This window comes from Neoarius graeffei, chromosome 23 (assembly GCF_027579695.1).
Source record: "Neoarius graeffei isolate fNeoGra1 chromosome 23, fNeoGra1.pri, whole genome shotgun sequence".
Classification (NCBI taxonomy): domain Eukaryota; kingdom Metazoa; phylum Chordata; class Actinopteri; order Siluriformes; family Ariidae; genus Neoarius; species Neoarius graeffei.
In genome coordinates, this window is record NC_083591.1 from 30,718,198 (window position 1) to 30,733,698 (window position 15,501).

General features: G+C 42.1%; 1 protein-coding gene across 2 annotated transcripts in view; it reads right to left on the bottom strand.

Moving 5' to 3' along the window:
* klhl24a (kelch-like family member 24a) overlaps positions 1-14,401 on the bottom strand; it is a 126,237-nt gene extending 111,836 nt beyond the window's left edge. The window contains exon 1 of one of the 2 annotated variants that reach the window (XM_060906057.1): positions 14,163-14,401. The gene's annotated coding sequence lies outside the window, so the exon portion shown is untranslated. Of the gene's footprint in view, positions 1-11,701; positions 11,999-14,162 lie in introns of those variants that run through there. The other variant, XM_060906058.1, reaches the window with a different exon arrangement.
* Positions 14,402-15,501: the final 1,100 nt, after the last annotated feature.

Below are 15,501 nucleotides of genomic sequence, written 5' to 3' on the forward strand. Positions count from 1 at the left end.
TGTATTCACAATAGAACATAGACAACATATCAAATGTCGAAAGTGAGACATTTTGAAATTTCATGCCAAATATTGGCTCATTTGAAATTTCATGACAGCAACACATCTCAAAAAAGTTGGGACAGGGGCAATAAGAGGCTGGAAAAGTTAAAGGTACAAAAAAGGAACAGCTGGAGGACCAAATTGCAACTCATTAGGTCAATTGGCAATAGGTCATTAACATGACTGGGTATAAAAAGAGCATCTTGGAGTGGCAGCGGCTCTCAGAAGTAAAGATGGGAAGAGGATCACCAATCCCCCTAATTCTGCGCCGACAAATAGTGGAGCAATATCAGAAAGGAGTTCGACAGTGTAAAATTGCAAAGAGTTTGAACATATCATCTACAGTGCATAATATCATCAAAAGATTCAGAGAATCTGGAAGAATCTCTGTGCGTAAGGGTCAAGGCCGGAAAACCATACTGGGTGCCCGTGATCTTCGGGCCCTTAGACGGCACTGCATCACATACAGCCATGCTTCTGGATTGGAAATCACAAAATGGGCTCAGGAATATTTCCAGAGAACATCATCTGTGAACACAATTCACCGTGTCATCCGCCGTTGCCAGCTAAAACTCTATAGTTCAAAGAAGAAGCCGTATCTAAACACGATCCAGAAGCGCAGACGTCTTCTCTGGGCCAAGGCTCATTTAAAATGGACTGTGGCAAAGTGGAAAACTGTTCTGTGGTCAGGCGAATCAAAATTTGAAGTTCTTTATGGAAATCAGGGACGCCGTGTCATTCGGACTAAAGAGGAGAAGGACGACCTGAGTTATCATCAGCACTCGGTTCAGAAGCCTGCATCTCTGATGGTATGGGGTTTCATTAGTGCATGTGGCATGGGCAGCTTACACATCTGGAAAGACACCATCAATGCTGAAAGGTATATCCAGGTTCTAGAGCAACATATGCTCCCATCCAGACGACGTCTCTCAGGGAAGACCTTGCATTTTCCAACATGACAATGCCAAACCACATACTGCATCAATTACAGCATCATGGCTGCGTAGAAGAAGGGTCCGGGTACTGAACTGGCCAGCCTGCAGTCCAGATCTTTCACCCATAGAAAACATTTGGCGCATCATAAAACGGAAGATACGACAAAAAAGACGCAAGACAGTTGAGCAACTAGAATCCTACATTAGACAAGAATGGGTTAACATTCCTATCCAGGGTTTCTGCAGGCTTGAACAAGTTCAATTTAAGACTTTTTAAGACCTTTTTAAGACCATAACAGGTTAAATTTAAGACTTATGCCGCACAAGAAAAATAAAGAAAATTGGGAGAATTGTTATTACTTTCGAAATAACAAAACTTATCTTTCACCAATGAACTCATTACATCCCTAGTGTCAAGTGTATATGAGCATCATGGGTTTCCCACACTTGAAAGGGAAGGACTCGGACACAGGATTCCACTCGTCTTGTATTTTATTGGTTTTCAGTGGAGCTGACGTTATAGTAGAATTGTGGTAGTAGTAAAATATAGTAGTTTTTCCAGAAGAAAAGGTGGAAGTAGAACCAGAAGTAGAAGTAGAATCAGAAGTAAGGTGAAAAACCTTTAAACATACAAACATAAAATAAATGTATGAATAAATGCCTGTTTTTCTACAACAAAGCATGTATGAATAAATGCTTGTTTTTCTATAACAAAGCCCAAGTTAATTAGGCAACAATATCGCGATTAATGTCGCGACTGTCATAGTTAACTCGCGATTAATCGCAATTTAATCGCACATTTTTGTCACATGAAAAACCATTGTAATTCTCTTAGCATAAAAATGTGAATGGGCTTGCTTTGTACCAATGTTTTTTTTTTATTGCAAAGCATAACACGTCTTGACACAGCCACTGCAAAGTGAAACCTAAGCCGAACACCGGGGCTAGCAAAAGAACCATAAGTGAAGTGATCTACTGCTTGAGTTAGTCTACAACTCTAATCAGAGAGACAGGTTACACAGTGACGGTAGGCTTGACATGCTTGATTATAATATAAAGTACACTATTATATTAACTTTAAGTTGTTCGTTGATAAATATTGCATTGAATCTGATCTTTACTGTTTCAGCTCACTTAACACATTTTGTACTTTTACACTTTCTGCCTGTTGATGCGTCGTGCTGTCCAATCAGAGGCGGCCAAATTTGCATATTACAGGAAGGATTTCTGGGATAGCATTGAGTTTACAGTTCAGAGGGATCTGGCTTCTTTAGACGCTGTCTTCTTAAAACTGAATAAATATTTAAAAAGAGCCAAATGAGCCAGTCTTTTGAAAGGCTCTTTTCAAAGAACGGATCACAAAGATGCGGATCCCATCAAAGAGCCATAAATCCCATCTCTACTAGCGCGCCCTGCCCGCGCTGATTCTTTGGGGAAGGAGGGCAGAGGACTCTGGCTGTGCGGGGCGTGGCATTACAGTCTAGCTGCTATCGTTTTTCTAAGCAAAGTCTCTGTTCCAAGTTCCTGGCAGTTTCAAAAGCTTATGAAAAACCTACATCATATCACAGAGTGTTAATCTCGCAATAAAAAAAAATTATCGCCGTTAAAATTGAGTCAAGTTAACGCGTTAATAACGCGACATTTTTGACAGCACTAATAAATATTTATGTATAAGGTAAGTTAAGTATATTTTAACCATTTTTAATCATTCAGGCAATATGTTGCTGAACAAACAAACATGAACAGAAAACCAGTTCTAAACTAAGAACCATTTGCTTCTAACCATTTTAACCATTAGCCCTTTAACAGGCAGTTTGTGCTTTTTAACTGAAGATATTTTACTGCACCCCACTGAGAAAGGAAACTGATGAAATTAAACTAATGTAATGAAATGGAGGACACACGTTAGCAACTACCAGCAAGCTATAAGAAACAAACATTTCTCATGCCCACGGATTACTGCGAGCGCAGCGTTTGCATATAAAAAAGTTCAGTGGGCTTACCGGTAGCCTTTTTCGTCCTTTTTTCCCCGATGTGCTGTAAGGTTTGTGTTAGTAGCGAATTCTCTTTGCAACTGCTGTGCTGCTGCTTCGTTACAAACTGAATGTCAATTCTGCCTATCATTCTAGAATGACCGCTGCCCTGCTAATTAGCGTTGTGATTGGCTGCCTGTTCAGCGCAGCGTGCTGTCAAGCCGTGCGCTGGCAGTGTAGCACTGCAATTCAGCGTAGCAGGGAGTGGCGGAGGCAGCTGTCAATCATGTGAGCCTGCGTTCAGACACTCCTTGCGGCAGGTCGCCGTGACACCTAGGGTGCGCTCTTGCATTAATGAGGAACTAAGTTGCAGTGGAGCCAAAGACATCCCGCAAATCACTTGAGGATGAGGCATTCGATTCCGTACGGTTTGCGTGTTGTAACGTTACAGTTTGCACGGAGTTAGCTGATACACCATCTCGAGATGTGCTTGGACCTGACAACGGTGAACAAAATTGAGTGATGGCATGCGATTGTTGCAGACTTTTATGGGCAGCCTGGTGCTTCTCCGCTTTCGCGTGTGATTCCGGTGCCTTTACACCCAAGGTGCCGAGTTTGAGTGTTCTTTTGCACAATGTGCAGTACGCCTCAAAAGGATTGTTTGGTACACGTTTTAACCAGTCTACGAAATCATTGCGTTCAAGCCAGCAGTCGTTAAACTTGCATTTGCCCATTTTGCTACAAACCGTGACAATAGGGCTGTGCGATATGGGAAAAAAAATGAATATCCCGATTAGGGCTGTAACAATATGCGTATCAAAATCGCGATACACAGAGCCACGATCCGTGTCGAGATACAAGAAGGCAGAATCGCGGTACACCCTTTCAAACTTCTCCTCAGCCCAAAAACAGGAGGTGTTAGTGCTTCCAAACTTCAATTTATGAATACTTTACTTTTTATTTAAATTACATTTTAAACTTACTTAAATTACTTTTATTTTTTTATATCTATTAGTAAGTCGTTTTTTCGCCGACCTGTAACGATCTTCTGCGAGTCACACGACGAGCTTTCAGTCATGTGACAAAAAGTTTGGCTCTACGAACAATAGCGTGGGTGAGACCTGTGCACATTGCACAATGGCTAGTTCAGACAGGCCTATAATTGCCGACCCTCCAAGGCCGTTTAGGTCTGCGGTGTGGCAGTATTTCGGCTATCCGGTGGAGAACAAGGATGGTGACCGTGTGGTTGACAAGACACGCACAATTTGCCGTACGTGTTTTAAAACGCTGCCGCAGGTAACAGGGAACACTACGAACATGCAGATGCACATTCAACGGCACCATCCTGAAATTAATATAAGTGGACCTAAGAAACCCCAGCAACAGCAGCACACTTTGCTGAATCTATTCCACTCGAAGTTGCCAGTTAACTCGGAGCATGCTCAAAGAATAACCAGGGCAATTGGAATATTTATGGCTAAGGATATGCGGCCCTTTTCTGTGGTCGACAACGAGGGGTTCCGAAATTTAATGAAGGAACTGGAGCCCCGTTATGAAATACCAAGCCGAGCCCATTTTTCCCAGAAACTGCTTCTGAAACTTTTCCAAGAGACTAAAACGAGGATTGAGGAAGAACTGAGGTGCACGGATTCTATCGCTATCACAACGGATGGATGGACATCTCGTGCTACGCACAGCTACTTAACAATAACTGCTCACTACATCACTGGCCAGTGGCAAATCGCAAACCCAGTCCTTCAAACACGGCCGGTGTACGAGAGCCATACAAGTGGCCATCTGACAGAAATCCTGACGCAGGTGATGTCAGAATGGAAGATCAGCTCAGACCTCCCGGTGCCAGTGACCACCAGTGTTGCCAGATACTGCTGACGTTTTCCAGCCCAAAATATGTTCAAAACCCGCCAAAATGCACTTAAAAGCACCCAATCTGGCAACACTGGTGACCACTGACAACGCGAGGAATATCGCAAATGCTGTTGAGGCGGCCGGATTTTCTCCGCATATCAGATGCTTTGCCCACACAGTAAATCTAGCTGCACAGAAAGGAATGGCCATGAACCAGGTCTCCAGACTCCTTTGCAGAGTCAGGAAAATTGTCACGTTTTTTTTCACAAAAGCACTTCAGCCACTGCTGTGTTAAGTGACAAACAAAAAATGCTGCAGTTGCCATCGCACAAGCTGGTGCAGGATGTTACCACAAGGTGGAATTCGAGCCACGACATGCTCAAGCGGTACCTCGAGCTGCAGGCTGCTGTTTTTGCAGCTCTCACGGATGGAACCGTGAAGAAAAATCTCAAGGACATTGTCACTTAGTCTGGCTAACGCGACTTCAAAGCTCTGCGAGCATTTGGTCTGGCAAAGATATTAAGCCCAACCGTTTCCCAAAGTGCGTGGTTGACCCGCCTCCCTGAAATGCCTCAGTTTGCTACTGGTCGAAGCCAGAAAAGGCTGTGACGAAGCTTAAACCAATCACATCACTCTTTCCTCTGACGTATGTGACGCGACGGGGCTAACTGGTAGATTAAACTCTTACCGAAGCCGGTCGGGAGCAAGGCGAAAACGTCCTTCCTTTCAATAAATACCTCCAGGGCTGCTCTTTGCTCCATTTTCAATGAGAACTTGCTCCATGTTCGTAATGTTTCTAGTGAATGAAGCGCTTCCAGCATAGATTCTGTAAACAATCTATGGCTTCCGGTCGCAGTTCTACTACGTCAGTGCCTTGAACACGCCTCTACCCAGGGCCGTTGGAGATGCTCAAAGTTGATTGGCTCCCGATTTTTTGGGAGCTTGGAAGAGCTGGAGATAGCTTGCCTTGCCAGACTAAGCTTGCAACAGGCCCTCGTGTTGCGTCACACTTAGGATGGGCGGGCCCAGGCTAATTGTCACTCTGACTGAAGCAGACGTGAAGCTGGCAGAGGATGTGGTTCAGGTGCTCAAACCACTGAAGACAATCACCACCCTAATGAGCACAGATCAGACGCCCACTATATCAATGATTCTGCCACTGAAACACAGAATACTGATGTCAATGAAGCACACTGGCTCAGACTCAACAACAGTTAAAGAAATGAAGACTGCTGTTACAGCTGATTTTGAGGACCGATACCCAGACACAGATGAGGCCCTAACAGACTTTCTCCATGTGAGCACTGCACTTGACCCTAGGTTCAAATCTCTACCTTTCCTGGATGAGACCACCACAACCTCAGCATTCAATAGCCTGACAGAGAGGATTCTGGAACACTTTTCACAGACTGCTCAGGTATTTCACTTTTAGAATTGATATAAATAATTTCATTACAATGAAAATTATCACATGCTTTCATTCAGCTGGCTGTACTGTAAACTTTTCTTACATTATTGGATGATTTCAAATTTACTTTATTTGATCTAAGATGCTTCAAATGTTTTTGTTTTAGGCCCAGACTGTCAAGGAGGAGAGAGATGAGGGACCAGAGGAGGCCTCTACCAGCAGTGGCAGTACCAGTACCAGTCCACCTCCAGCGAAAAGAGCACCAACAGCTGAACTGTTCGGAGACATGTTACCAACATATCTTGGAACATCATCAAAGCCTTTCCGTCTAGAGGTGGAAGAGGAGGTACAACATTACAGATCAGTGCAAAGCCTCTCAGTGGAGTCAAATCCACTCGTATGGTGGCGAGACAATGAAAACCAGTTTCCCCACTTAGCCAAGCTAGCTAAGCGTTTTCTTGGAATACCTGCCACATCTCGCCCCAGTGAGAGAGTGTGTTCTCCACTGCTGGAGACATTGTCAGAGCACAAAGAGCAAGCCTCACACCAGACAGTCAGTGCGTTTACATGCACATAGAGAAAATCGAATTTCTGCCGTTGCTCGACTGAAATCGAAGTTCTAAATGCCATGGAAACACCTTAGCTCGGCTGAAATCGAACCGAACTTGATTTCTCGTAATCGAGCTACATGACCTAGATTATGCGATTTTAGCCGAGCTACTTAGTGCATGTAAACCCTATCGAGCTACGTAGTCGAGCTACTTACTTCAGCACTGCCCCTTCCGGAAGTGACGAGTGACGAGACCACAAGCGGGAAACACAACAGCCTCGGTCGGCATGACAACAAATCATGATAACGGCATGAATCTTTTCTTTTTGTGGCATTGTTTGCACTGTTAAAATTTAGCTCACTTACTGTATCACCAAATACATCTGTACAGCTGTTGCATAGCTGTGAATTGTGTACATAAACAAGTCATTGTATTTGTGTATATATATATATATATATATATATATATATATATACACATACACACACACAACATCTGAAGAATGTTAATAAAAACAAAACAATTGAACTTTTTGTGTGTTTATTAAAGACACAAGTTAAATTGTAAGCAAAAAAAAATTTTTTTTGTAAGCAAAAAATGGACTTTAGAAAAATATACAATTGTGCAAAATAAGTTGTCTTACAAAACAGTGGTCTGCGCAGGACAGTTTGCAGCCATACAGTCTGTTAGAGCAAGCCTAACAGCTTGAGCACGGAACTTGTGAACACGGAACTGCCAGTGTTGCCAGATTGGGCGGTTTTAAGTGCATTTTGGTGACCAAAATGCACTGAGGGGGCAATTCAAGCTTGCAAGAGTGGTCAGCGTGAATGCAGACCCCAAAGGCATTGTCCGGGATGTCCATGTGAAAGTCCCCCTAGGTGGACATGCTCAGGTGAAGACTCCAAAGCCAACCAAAAAGTCCTGGGACCCACAGGGTACCACACTGCATCGGGATGTGCGACGCCTCATCGTCCTCCTCCCAGTGGAGGAACAAGTCAGCAAAGACCAGCTTGCCTGATGGGTGCGATCTTCCCGTGTCGCGCCATGCCAAGATCGAGTGGGAGGTGTCGCGGCGACCTGCCACAAGGAGTGTCTGAACACATGATTGACAGCTGCCTCCGCCACTCCCTGCTACGCTGAATCGCAGTGCTGCGCTACCAGCGCACGGCTTGACAGCACGCGTGCTGAACAGGCAGCCAATCACAATGCTAATTAGCAGGGCAGCGGTCGTTCTAGAACGATAGGCAGAATTGACATTCAGTTTGTAACGAAGCAGCAGCACAGCAGTTGCAAAGAGAATTCGCCACTAACACAAACTTTACAGCACATCGGGGAAAAAAGGACGAAAAAGGCTACCGCTTCTGCTTCACCTTCTACTTCTGGTTCTACTTCTACCTTTTCTTCTGGAAAAACCCACTACTACCACAATTCTACTATAACGTCAGCTCCACTGAAAACCAATAAAATACAAGACGAGTGGAATCCTGTGTCCGAGTCCTTCCCTTTCAAGTGTGGGAAACCCATGATGCTTAATACACTTGACACCAACTTTGCAGTCGATTTTAACTCTCAAAAATATATATTTTTATTCCCATTTATGCAGCATACAAGAGTCAAGGGTGGAGATACTATCCACTCAGAAACATATTTAAAAATAAAGGCTCTGCGTATCTGCTTTAAATGTTATTTCGAAACGATCCTTTTCTTCATGAGTATAGACCCCTTTCACATAACGTCACCGCGCCGCGAGATTTTGTTAGGCGCCATATTGGAAGACCAAGTACATGCACTCACAATATAAAACAAAGTACGAGCGAGAGTAAAGTGATACGATGGATGATAATTCGGGTTATGTGAGTACATTACCAGCTGCAGAAAGGGCACGGTATGTGGAGAAACTGGCTGTGATTGATGGGTTTGACCCATATGATAAGACTCGGGGCAAGGGAGAATGGAAACATAAGGAGGACCGGACACCAATTCTGCCATCTGTTTGCTACCCAGACATTGTAAACTATTTGTTGTTTACACCCAGTGCCTACACTCAGTGTTCGAACTATGCCGATATTTTCAGGGGGTCCCTTTTTTTCCCTTGGGGCGCTTGCGCTTGTCTCGGAGCGCGGATCTCCAAACACATGAGGAGCCTTGCGCTTGTCTCGGAGCGCGGCTCTCCAAACACATGAGGAGCCTTGCGCTTGTCTCGGAGCGCGGATCTCCAAACACATGAGAAGCCTCTCTTACGCACATATCACGCGGACTCCACACACGCATCGCGTCTGAAGTCATAACTCATCAGGGGAAATCGTGTCCACACTGGCATGTTCAAAAAACAACCTCGCGTCAACAATGATACCACACGCAAGAAAAAAAAAAAAAACAGTCAGGCTACTCAACAACCAACCTGGCAGTAGCGAGCAAGCCCCAAACCATCCTAAATTATTAGTATTAAATTGTAGAAGTCTGGGAGGCTTGCTCCTCATACAGTTATCAACTTGGGGCCACTTTAGCATGTTTTAAATCTGAATTTCTTGCGTTTGCTTACCTCAAAGTGTCCGCAGATCATGCACAGACTTATCCATTATATCCACAGTTTTTTGCCAAGTCTCACACAGGTTTCTTTCAAGTCTACTGTTGGGCCAATAAATCATAAATAAAACAGCTCAGATTTGTTTAAGTCGTTTGCCACTCCACTTTATTCTCGTGGGTTCACATACCGCTGCCGTTATTTCCCCCTAATCACGAGTTTGTTGGTCTTCCAATATGGCGCAGGGTCTGTTTACTTCCGGTTTCGGGTGACGTCAGTGAAAGGGGTCTATACGTCAATGCTACAAAATAATATTCAACCAATTCAAGATGTTGAAGTAATTTCCTTACATTAGTGTTTTGCATCAAGTATTCCTCTATAAAAAGTTTGTGCACACCTGAAAAAGGCTTATGTACTCACCTGAGAGCTGCACAGTGTTAGAGCTGGGAGAGGGTCGAGCACACACTAAACTGCTCACATTGAGAAACACCGAAACACTAATGCCAAAGCAAATAATCTCAGAAAAAGATAATGGTATCTGTAGTCATGATCAAAACGCTGCATTTTTTGGATTCTAAACTCAAAGTAAATGCGTAACATCATTAATACTATCTCAGTATATCGCTGTAATAATATTTGAACTCTGTGTTCTAACCTCCAGTGCATGAGCAACTATAAGCCGACATGTTATCACAGTTTATCGTCTTATGAATGGAACCCAATGTGAACCCGGCTTACTGCATGACTACAAAACAAAAAACAAAACAAAAAAAAACACTTCTCAGTTCGGCACAGTAGCAAAGTAACACGTGCAAAGATTGCATAATACAGCAGCAAGTGAGCAAATTGCACAACATTTTTTCCAAAAAAGGTCCTGCTCGGGTTGTTTGGGTATATGAGCACAGCAGAAGTAAGCAACTACGTGACCTTAAAAATTAAAATAAAAAGTCAGCAAACTTTGAATACATCCATGCCTGGGTGAATGTACAAATAACTACCAAAAAACCCACAAGTGTTAATAATGTGATCATAACATGTATTAAACCATATCTTACATGAATCTTCACTTGTTATTACCCCGAACATGGTAATGACCCGTGGTTAAATAGCTATTGATTGATTTTATTTCATAAAATCATGCACAAAATACATAAACATAGCGTACATTAAGATACACGGATAACACAAGAAAGCGTATAACACTTACACTTGTTCTAATTGGTATTTACAAATCCAGACTTGCTTTTTATGTGCATTTCCGATTAAAAGCAAAATGTTACAAATGTTTGTTTAATAAGTCTGTTTTGTGTTTAAGGTTTAGAGGTCTGTGTGCTTAATGAATCTATACGTTCTGTAATTTTCATTTCTCAGATGATAATTATTATTTATCAGCTATCATCATCATCGCTCACAAATACTGGTATCAGAATTTAAAAAAAAAAACAAATTTTCCCAGTATAAAATAGCCAGGAATTAGTAAAGTTGTTACGTAAGCGACAGGATATTTAACTGCTGTTCCATGAAATTGAGTTGTACTTATTATAAGGGTTGTTTTACAATCAGGGTACAAAGTTTGTGTCACAGGGGTCCAAAATTCAAATTGATTCAAACTGGTTCTTGTACCAGTTTTTAAGTGAAGGACGAGTTAAAGAACAGATAGGCATGTGTAATAGTTTGTATTATAACAAGATTAAGTGTAGCTGTAAGCAGGGCTGGGAGAAACAAATGAAGTGATTCTCGGAGAGGACTTTTTTTTTTTTGACAATTCAGAATCCGCTACTTCCATAGTGCTTTTAAATATAAGGCTGTAAGCTTTGTGTTAGTTGTCTCTAATATTTATGTCCCAATATCTTGACCACATTTTAGGATGAAAATAATCATTTTAGATATGTTATTTTATATTGAAAAATTAACTGTCTCGGAGAGGACTTTTTTTTGACACAATTACATACTAATTTGATCAAAATAGTCTGAAAACTTACTGGCATTCAACATTAAAACTTAACTATGTTTCCAATGATATGGAACCAAATATGTGTTTTATGGTATAAAGAATGATTGAAGTGCATCCCTTTTGGAGCTACCTGTGGTCAAAAAAGCACTTTTTCTAAATGACACGAGGAATTTTGCTAAATGACATATTGCCATACATTCACCAAAAATAACGTTATCACCAATTTTTTTTGCATGGTAAATAGCGCTATCACAGGGCTACAATAAACAACCAAGTGTATTTAGTCAAGCCTTTTGATATTGAAGATAATAAGTGTTAAATGGGATTTTTAGCTTGCGTACCCTGATTGTAAAACAACCCATAACACTTATTCAGCTACACCACTGAATAGTTGAAATTTATTTGTCGTCATACAATAATAGGTTAGTTTAAAAAAAAAAAGACTTACCTCTACTCTTTTATTAATCGGCTAGCTGTCAATTTATAAAAACGCACCAATCCTAGTCCAGCAGCCGGTTACTGTTGCACAAAGCAGTTAAGACTCCGACTATCTTAAGTCGTACTATGCTGCAAAGGATTGTGGGTATTTTAAGATTCTTTTCAAAACAAACAAACAAAAAATGTCGGACAGTGGTCGTTCAGTGCCGTTTAGCCACTCGGAAAATCTGGCTATATTAGAGGAATTTAATTCCTACAAAGACGTTTTATTAGGCAAATTCAGCGAAGAATGTAGCAATAAGAAAAAACATGAAGTGTAGGAAAAAATAACTTCGTCTGTGAATAGCGTTAATCCATCAGCGAGAAGAGATGTTGCTGCCGTGAAGAAACGGTTTAAAAATATGGTCCAAGAAGCAAAAAAAAGAAATTTTCAAACGTAAAAACACCCCCACTGGAGGAGGGGGTTTGAAGAAACTAAAAGTAACCACCGAAATGGTCATCAACATTTATGGCGACGAGTTGCCCTTATTCTGGGGAGTGAAAGGAGGAAAGGAGAGCGGAGTAACCGGTTTCGCCAGACCCAGCAGCAACTCCTTTAGCAACGTTGAAGCTGAGGCTCCTTCACCCTCGGAGCTGTCATCACCCAGTACCTGCGCGGATGTGACACTACACGAAGAGCCTACCAAAAGGAAAGACTGCAACTTAAATTGAAGAGACTCGTGCAGACGGAGGAGTGATGTAGTAATGTGTGTGTGTGTGTGTGTGTGTGTGTATATATATGAGAGAGAGATAAGTGATGAGTGGTGATGTAATTATATGCATAAATTAATTGATATTTATATTATTTATATATATTTATAAGTAATAAAATGAATAAGCTGGCATTACACTGTTTGTTCTTTATTGAATACTTTATAGTTAGATTATAATAGCCTAAATTTGTGTATTACATACTTGCAATGTACTTCACTGCCTTAACATTTCAAGCTTTCTTGTAGTTATTGACATTGATGGCACTTATGGCTTGACTGTTTTTTTTTTTTTTTAATTAAATTTTATAGCCCTTAGACCCATATTAGACTCGGGGGAGGGTGTCTTACTTTTTAAGCCTAAAATTAGACTTAAAAAATTAGTCTTAACTTTTGTGAAACTGTCTTACTTGCATTAGACTGGTCTAAAAAGAAACTTAAAGTGCCATTCCACCATTGGATGTATTTTTTTGGCATAAAATACAATATATTTTATGACATGACTAGACAGAGAAATCTTTCAGCTTCAAAATGATATATCAAACATGATTTTTTGACAACGACAAGTATATTAATTTTGCGACCAAAGTCACCTACCCTTTTAATTTCCGCGCGGTAGTGAAACGTGATGTCATCGGCAGGTTCCCCTTCTTGTGTACCACGTCACATGTGACGTGGCACAGATTATCAGCAATGGCGGATAGAACGCGATTGTCAGCTTCGGAAAAGAAGCGAAGGAAAATAGCAAGTGATGCCCAAAGGAGACGGTCGATGGTGAATATCGGCACAGCAATCGACAAGTGGAAATCGCGTTCTATCCGCCATTGCTGATAATCTGTGACGTGGTACACAAGAAGGGGAACCTGCCGATGACATCACGTTTCACTACCGCGTGGAAATTAAAAGGGTAGGTGACTTTGGTTGCAAAATTAATATACTTGTCGTTGTCAAAAAAGTATGTTTGATATATCATTTTGAAGCTAAAAGATTTCTCTGTCTAGTCATGTTGCCATAAAATATATTGAATTTTATGCCAAAGAATACATCCAATGGTGGAATGGCACTTTAAGACCAATCTTAACCCATAGACCAGTCTAAACTACTTTAGTGAAACCGGACCTTGCAAGATTGTTAATAATTAAGATATTGATAGTATTTCTTGAATACCCAGATTTGCATTAACTCCATATTTGTTCACTTTTCAAGGAAGTTGTATTCTACAACACAGATCAACACAAAAGACCTGCTATTTATGTTCCAGAGAAAGAGGAAGGTTGGTTCCAACGTATGAGCACAAATCCTATTGTTCATAGCTTCTTACTTCTCCTTTGACTGAAATACAAACATCACCAACTTTTTAATGCTCCTTGAACGCTGCACAGTTTCATTCCTGTTCTCAGAGTATTGACCACAGGTGTGGTCAAATAAAGTTTATATAGAAATAACACGATAATTGACTGTAATTCCAGTATACTGTTGATGACATTAAACTAATTTAAATGAGTTTACACTAACACCGTGCTGGTATCTGACGACGCGCTTGTGCAGTTTCTAACCAACACGCTGTAGTCACCTGTTGAGACTCTCTGGCGCTCGTGAACGCAGCATAACAAAGAGATCTCAGGCTTGTTATTAAGAAGCGTAAACATAATATAAACATCATATTTAAACACATCAGATAGACAGATTTAGACCGAACACTAACTCAGCTGCTGAACTTACCTTGAATAAAAGAGACAAACTTCTTATATTACCAATTATACGAACAAAAGAAACAAAGACGGAGTCCATAAGTCTGAAAAGAGGAGAAGCATAACGGAGCTCTCAACACGTTTCCGGTTTTAAACAGATATATATTTCCCCCAAACTTCCTGCGACATGTCCCCGACCGGCGCTGATAAAAAGCAGTCTACTGTTATGGTCAATAATACACGGAGTTTTTGTTATAAACGATTTAAAAAAAAAATCTCAACGGTCAGCTGTTGGGAGCCATGACACTGGGAAATGTAGTTTTAAAGAGCAACTACTAGGCGTGCTGAACACTGCACAAGAACAACATTACCCACAATTCTCTTGGGCAAAGGCCGCCAATGTGACTGACTTTGTTTGCAAACGAAACAAGGACACCCGGGGGCTGAATCATCTCGTCTAACAGCTTGTGATGCCAAGACAGCTGGCAGTAAAGAAGAAAACAAGAAAAGCATGAGCTCATTTTAACTCCTGTGTTGAAATAGGGGTCGTGATTAAGAGTCACATCAACGATTTACAATAAAATCACCAAGAGTGTAGTGTGGTTTAAACCTGTTTACTTCAGACAGTGTATTCAACTTCCTGTGTGTGTTCACACTAATCAGGCGAAATATTTATGTAAAGGACTGAGGACAAGGTTTGCTTACATTGTCTCGTCTCGTCTTCTTCCGCTTATCCGGGGCCGGGTCGCGGAGGCAGCAGTCAGCATGGAAGCCCAACCTTCCCTTTCCCCAGACACCTCGGCCAGCTCCTCGGGAAGAACACCGAGGCGTTCCCAGGCCAGCCGAGAGACATAGTCCCTCCAGCGTGTCCTGGGTCTTCCCCGGGGCCTCCTCCCGGGGAGACATGCCTGGAACACCTCCCCAGGGAAGCGTCCAGGAGGCATCCGAAAGAGATGCCCGAGCCACCTCAGCTGATTCTTCTCGATGTGGAGGAGCAGCGGCTCTACTCTGAGCTCCTCCCGAGTGACTGTGCTTCTCACCCTAAGGGAACGCCCAGCCACCCTGTGAAGGAAACTCATTTCGGCCGCTTGTATCCGCGATCTTGTTCTTTCGGTCATTACCCAAAGCTCATGACCATAGGTGAGAGTCGGAACGTAGATCGACCGGTAAATCGAGAGCTTCGCCTTTTGGCTCAGCTCCTTCTTCACCACGATGGACCGGTAAAGTGACCGCATCACTGCGGAGGCTGCACCGATCCGCCTGTCGATCTCACGCTCTATCCTTCCCTCACTCATGAACAAGATCCCGAGATACTTAAGCTCCTCCACTTGAGGCAGGACTTCTCCACCAACCTAGAGAGGGCAAGCCAC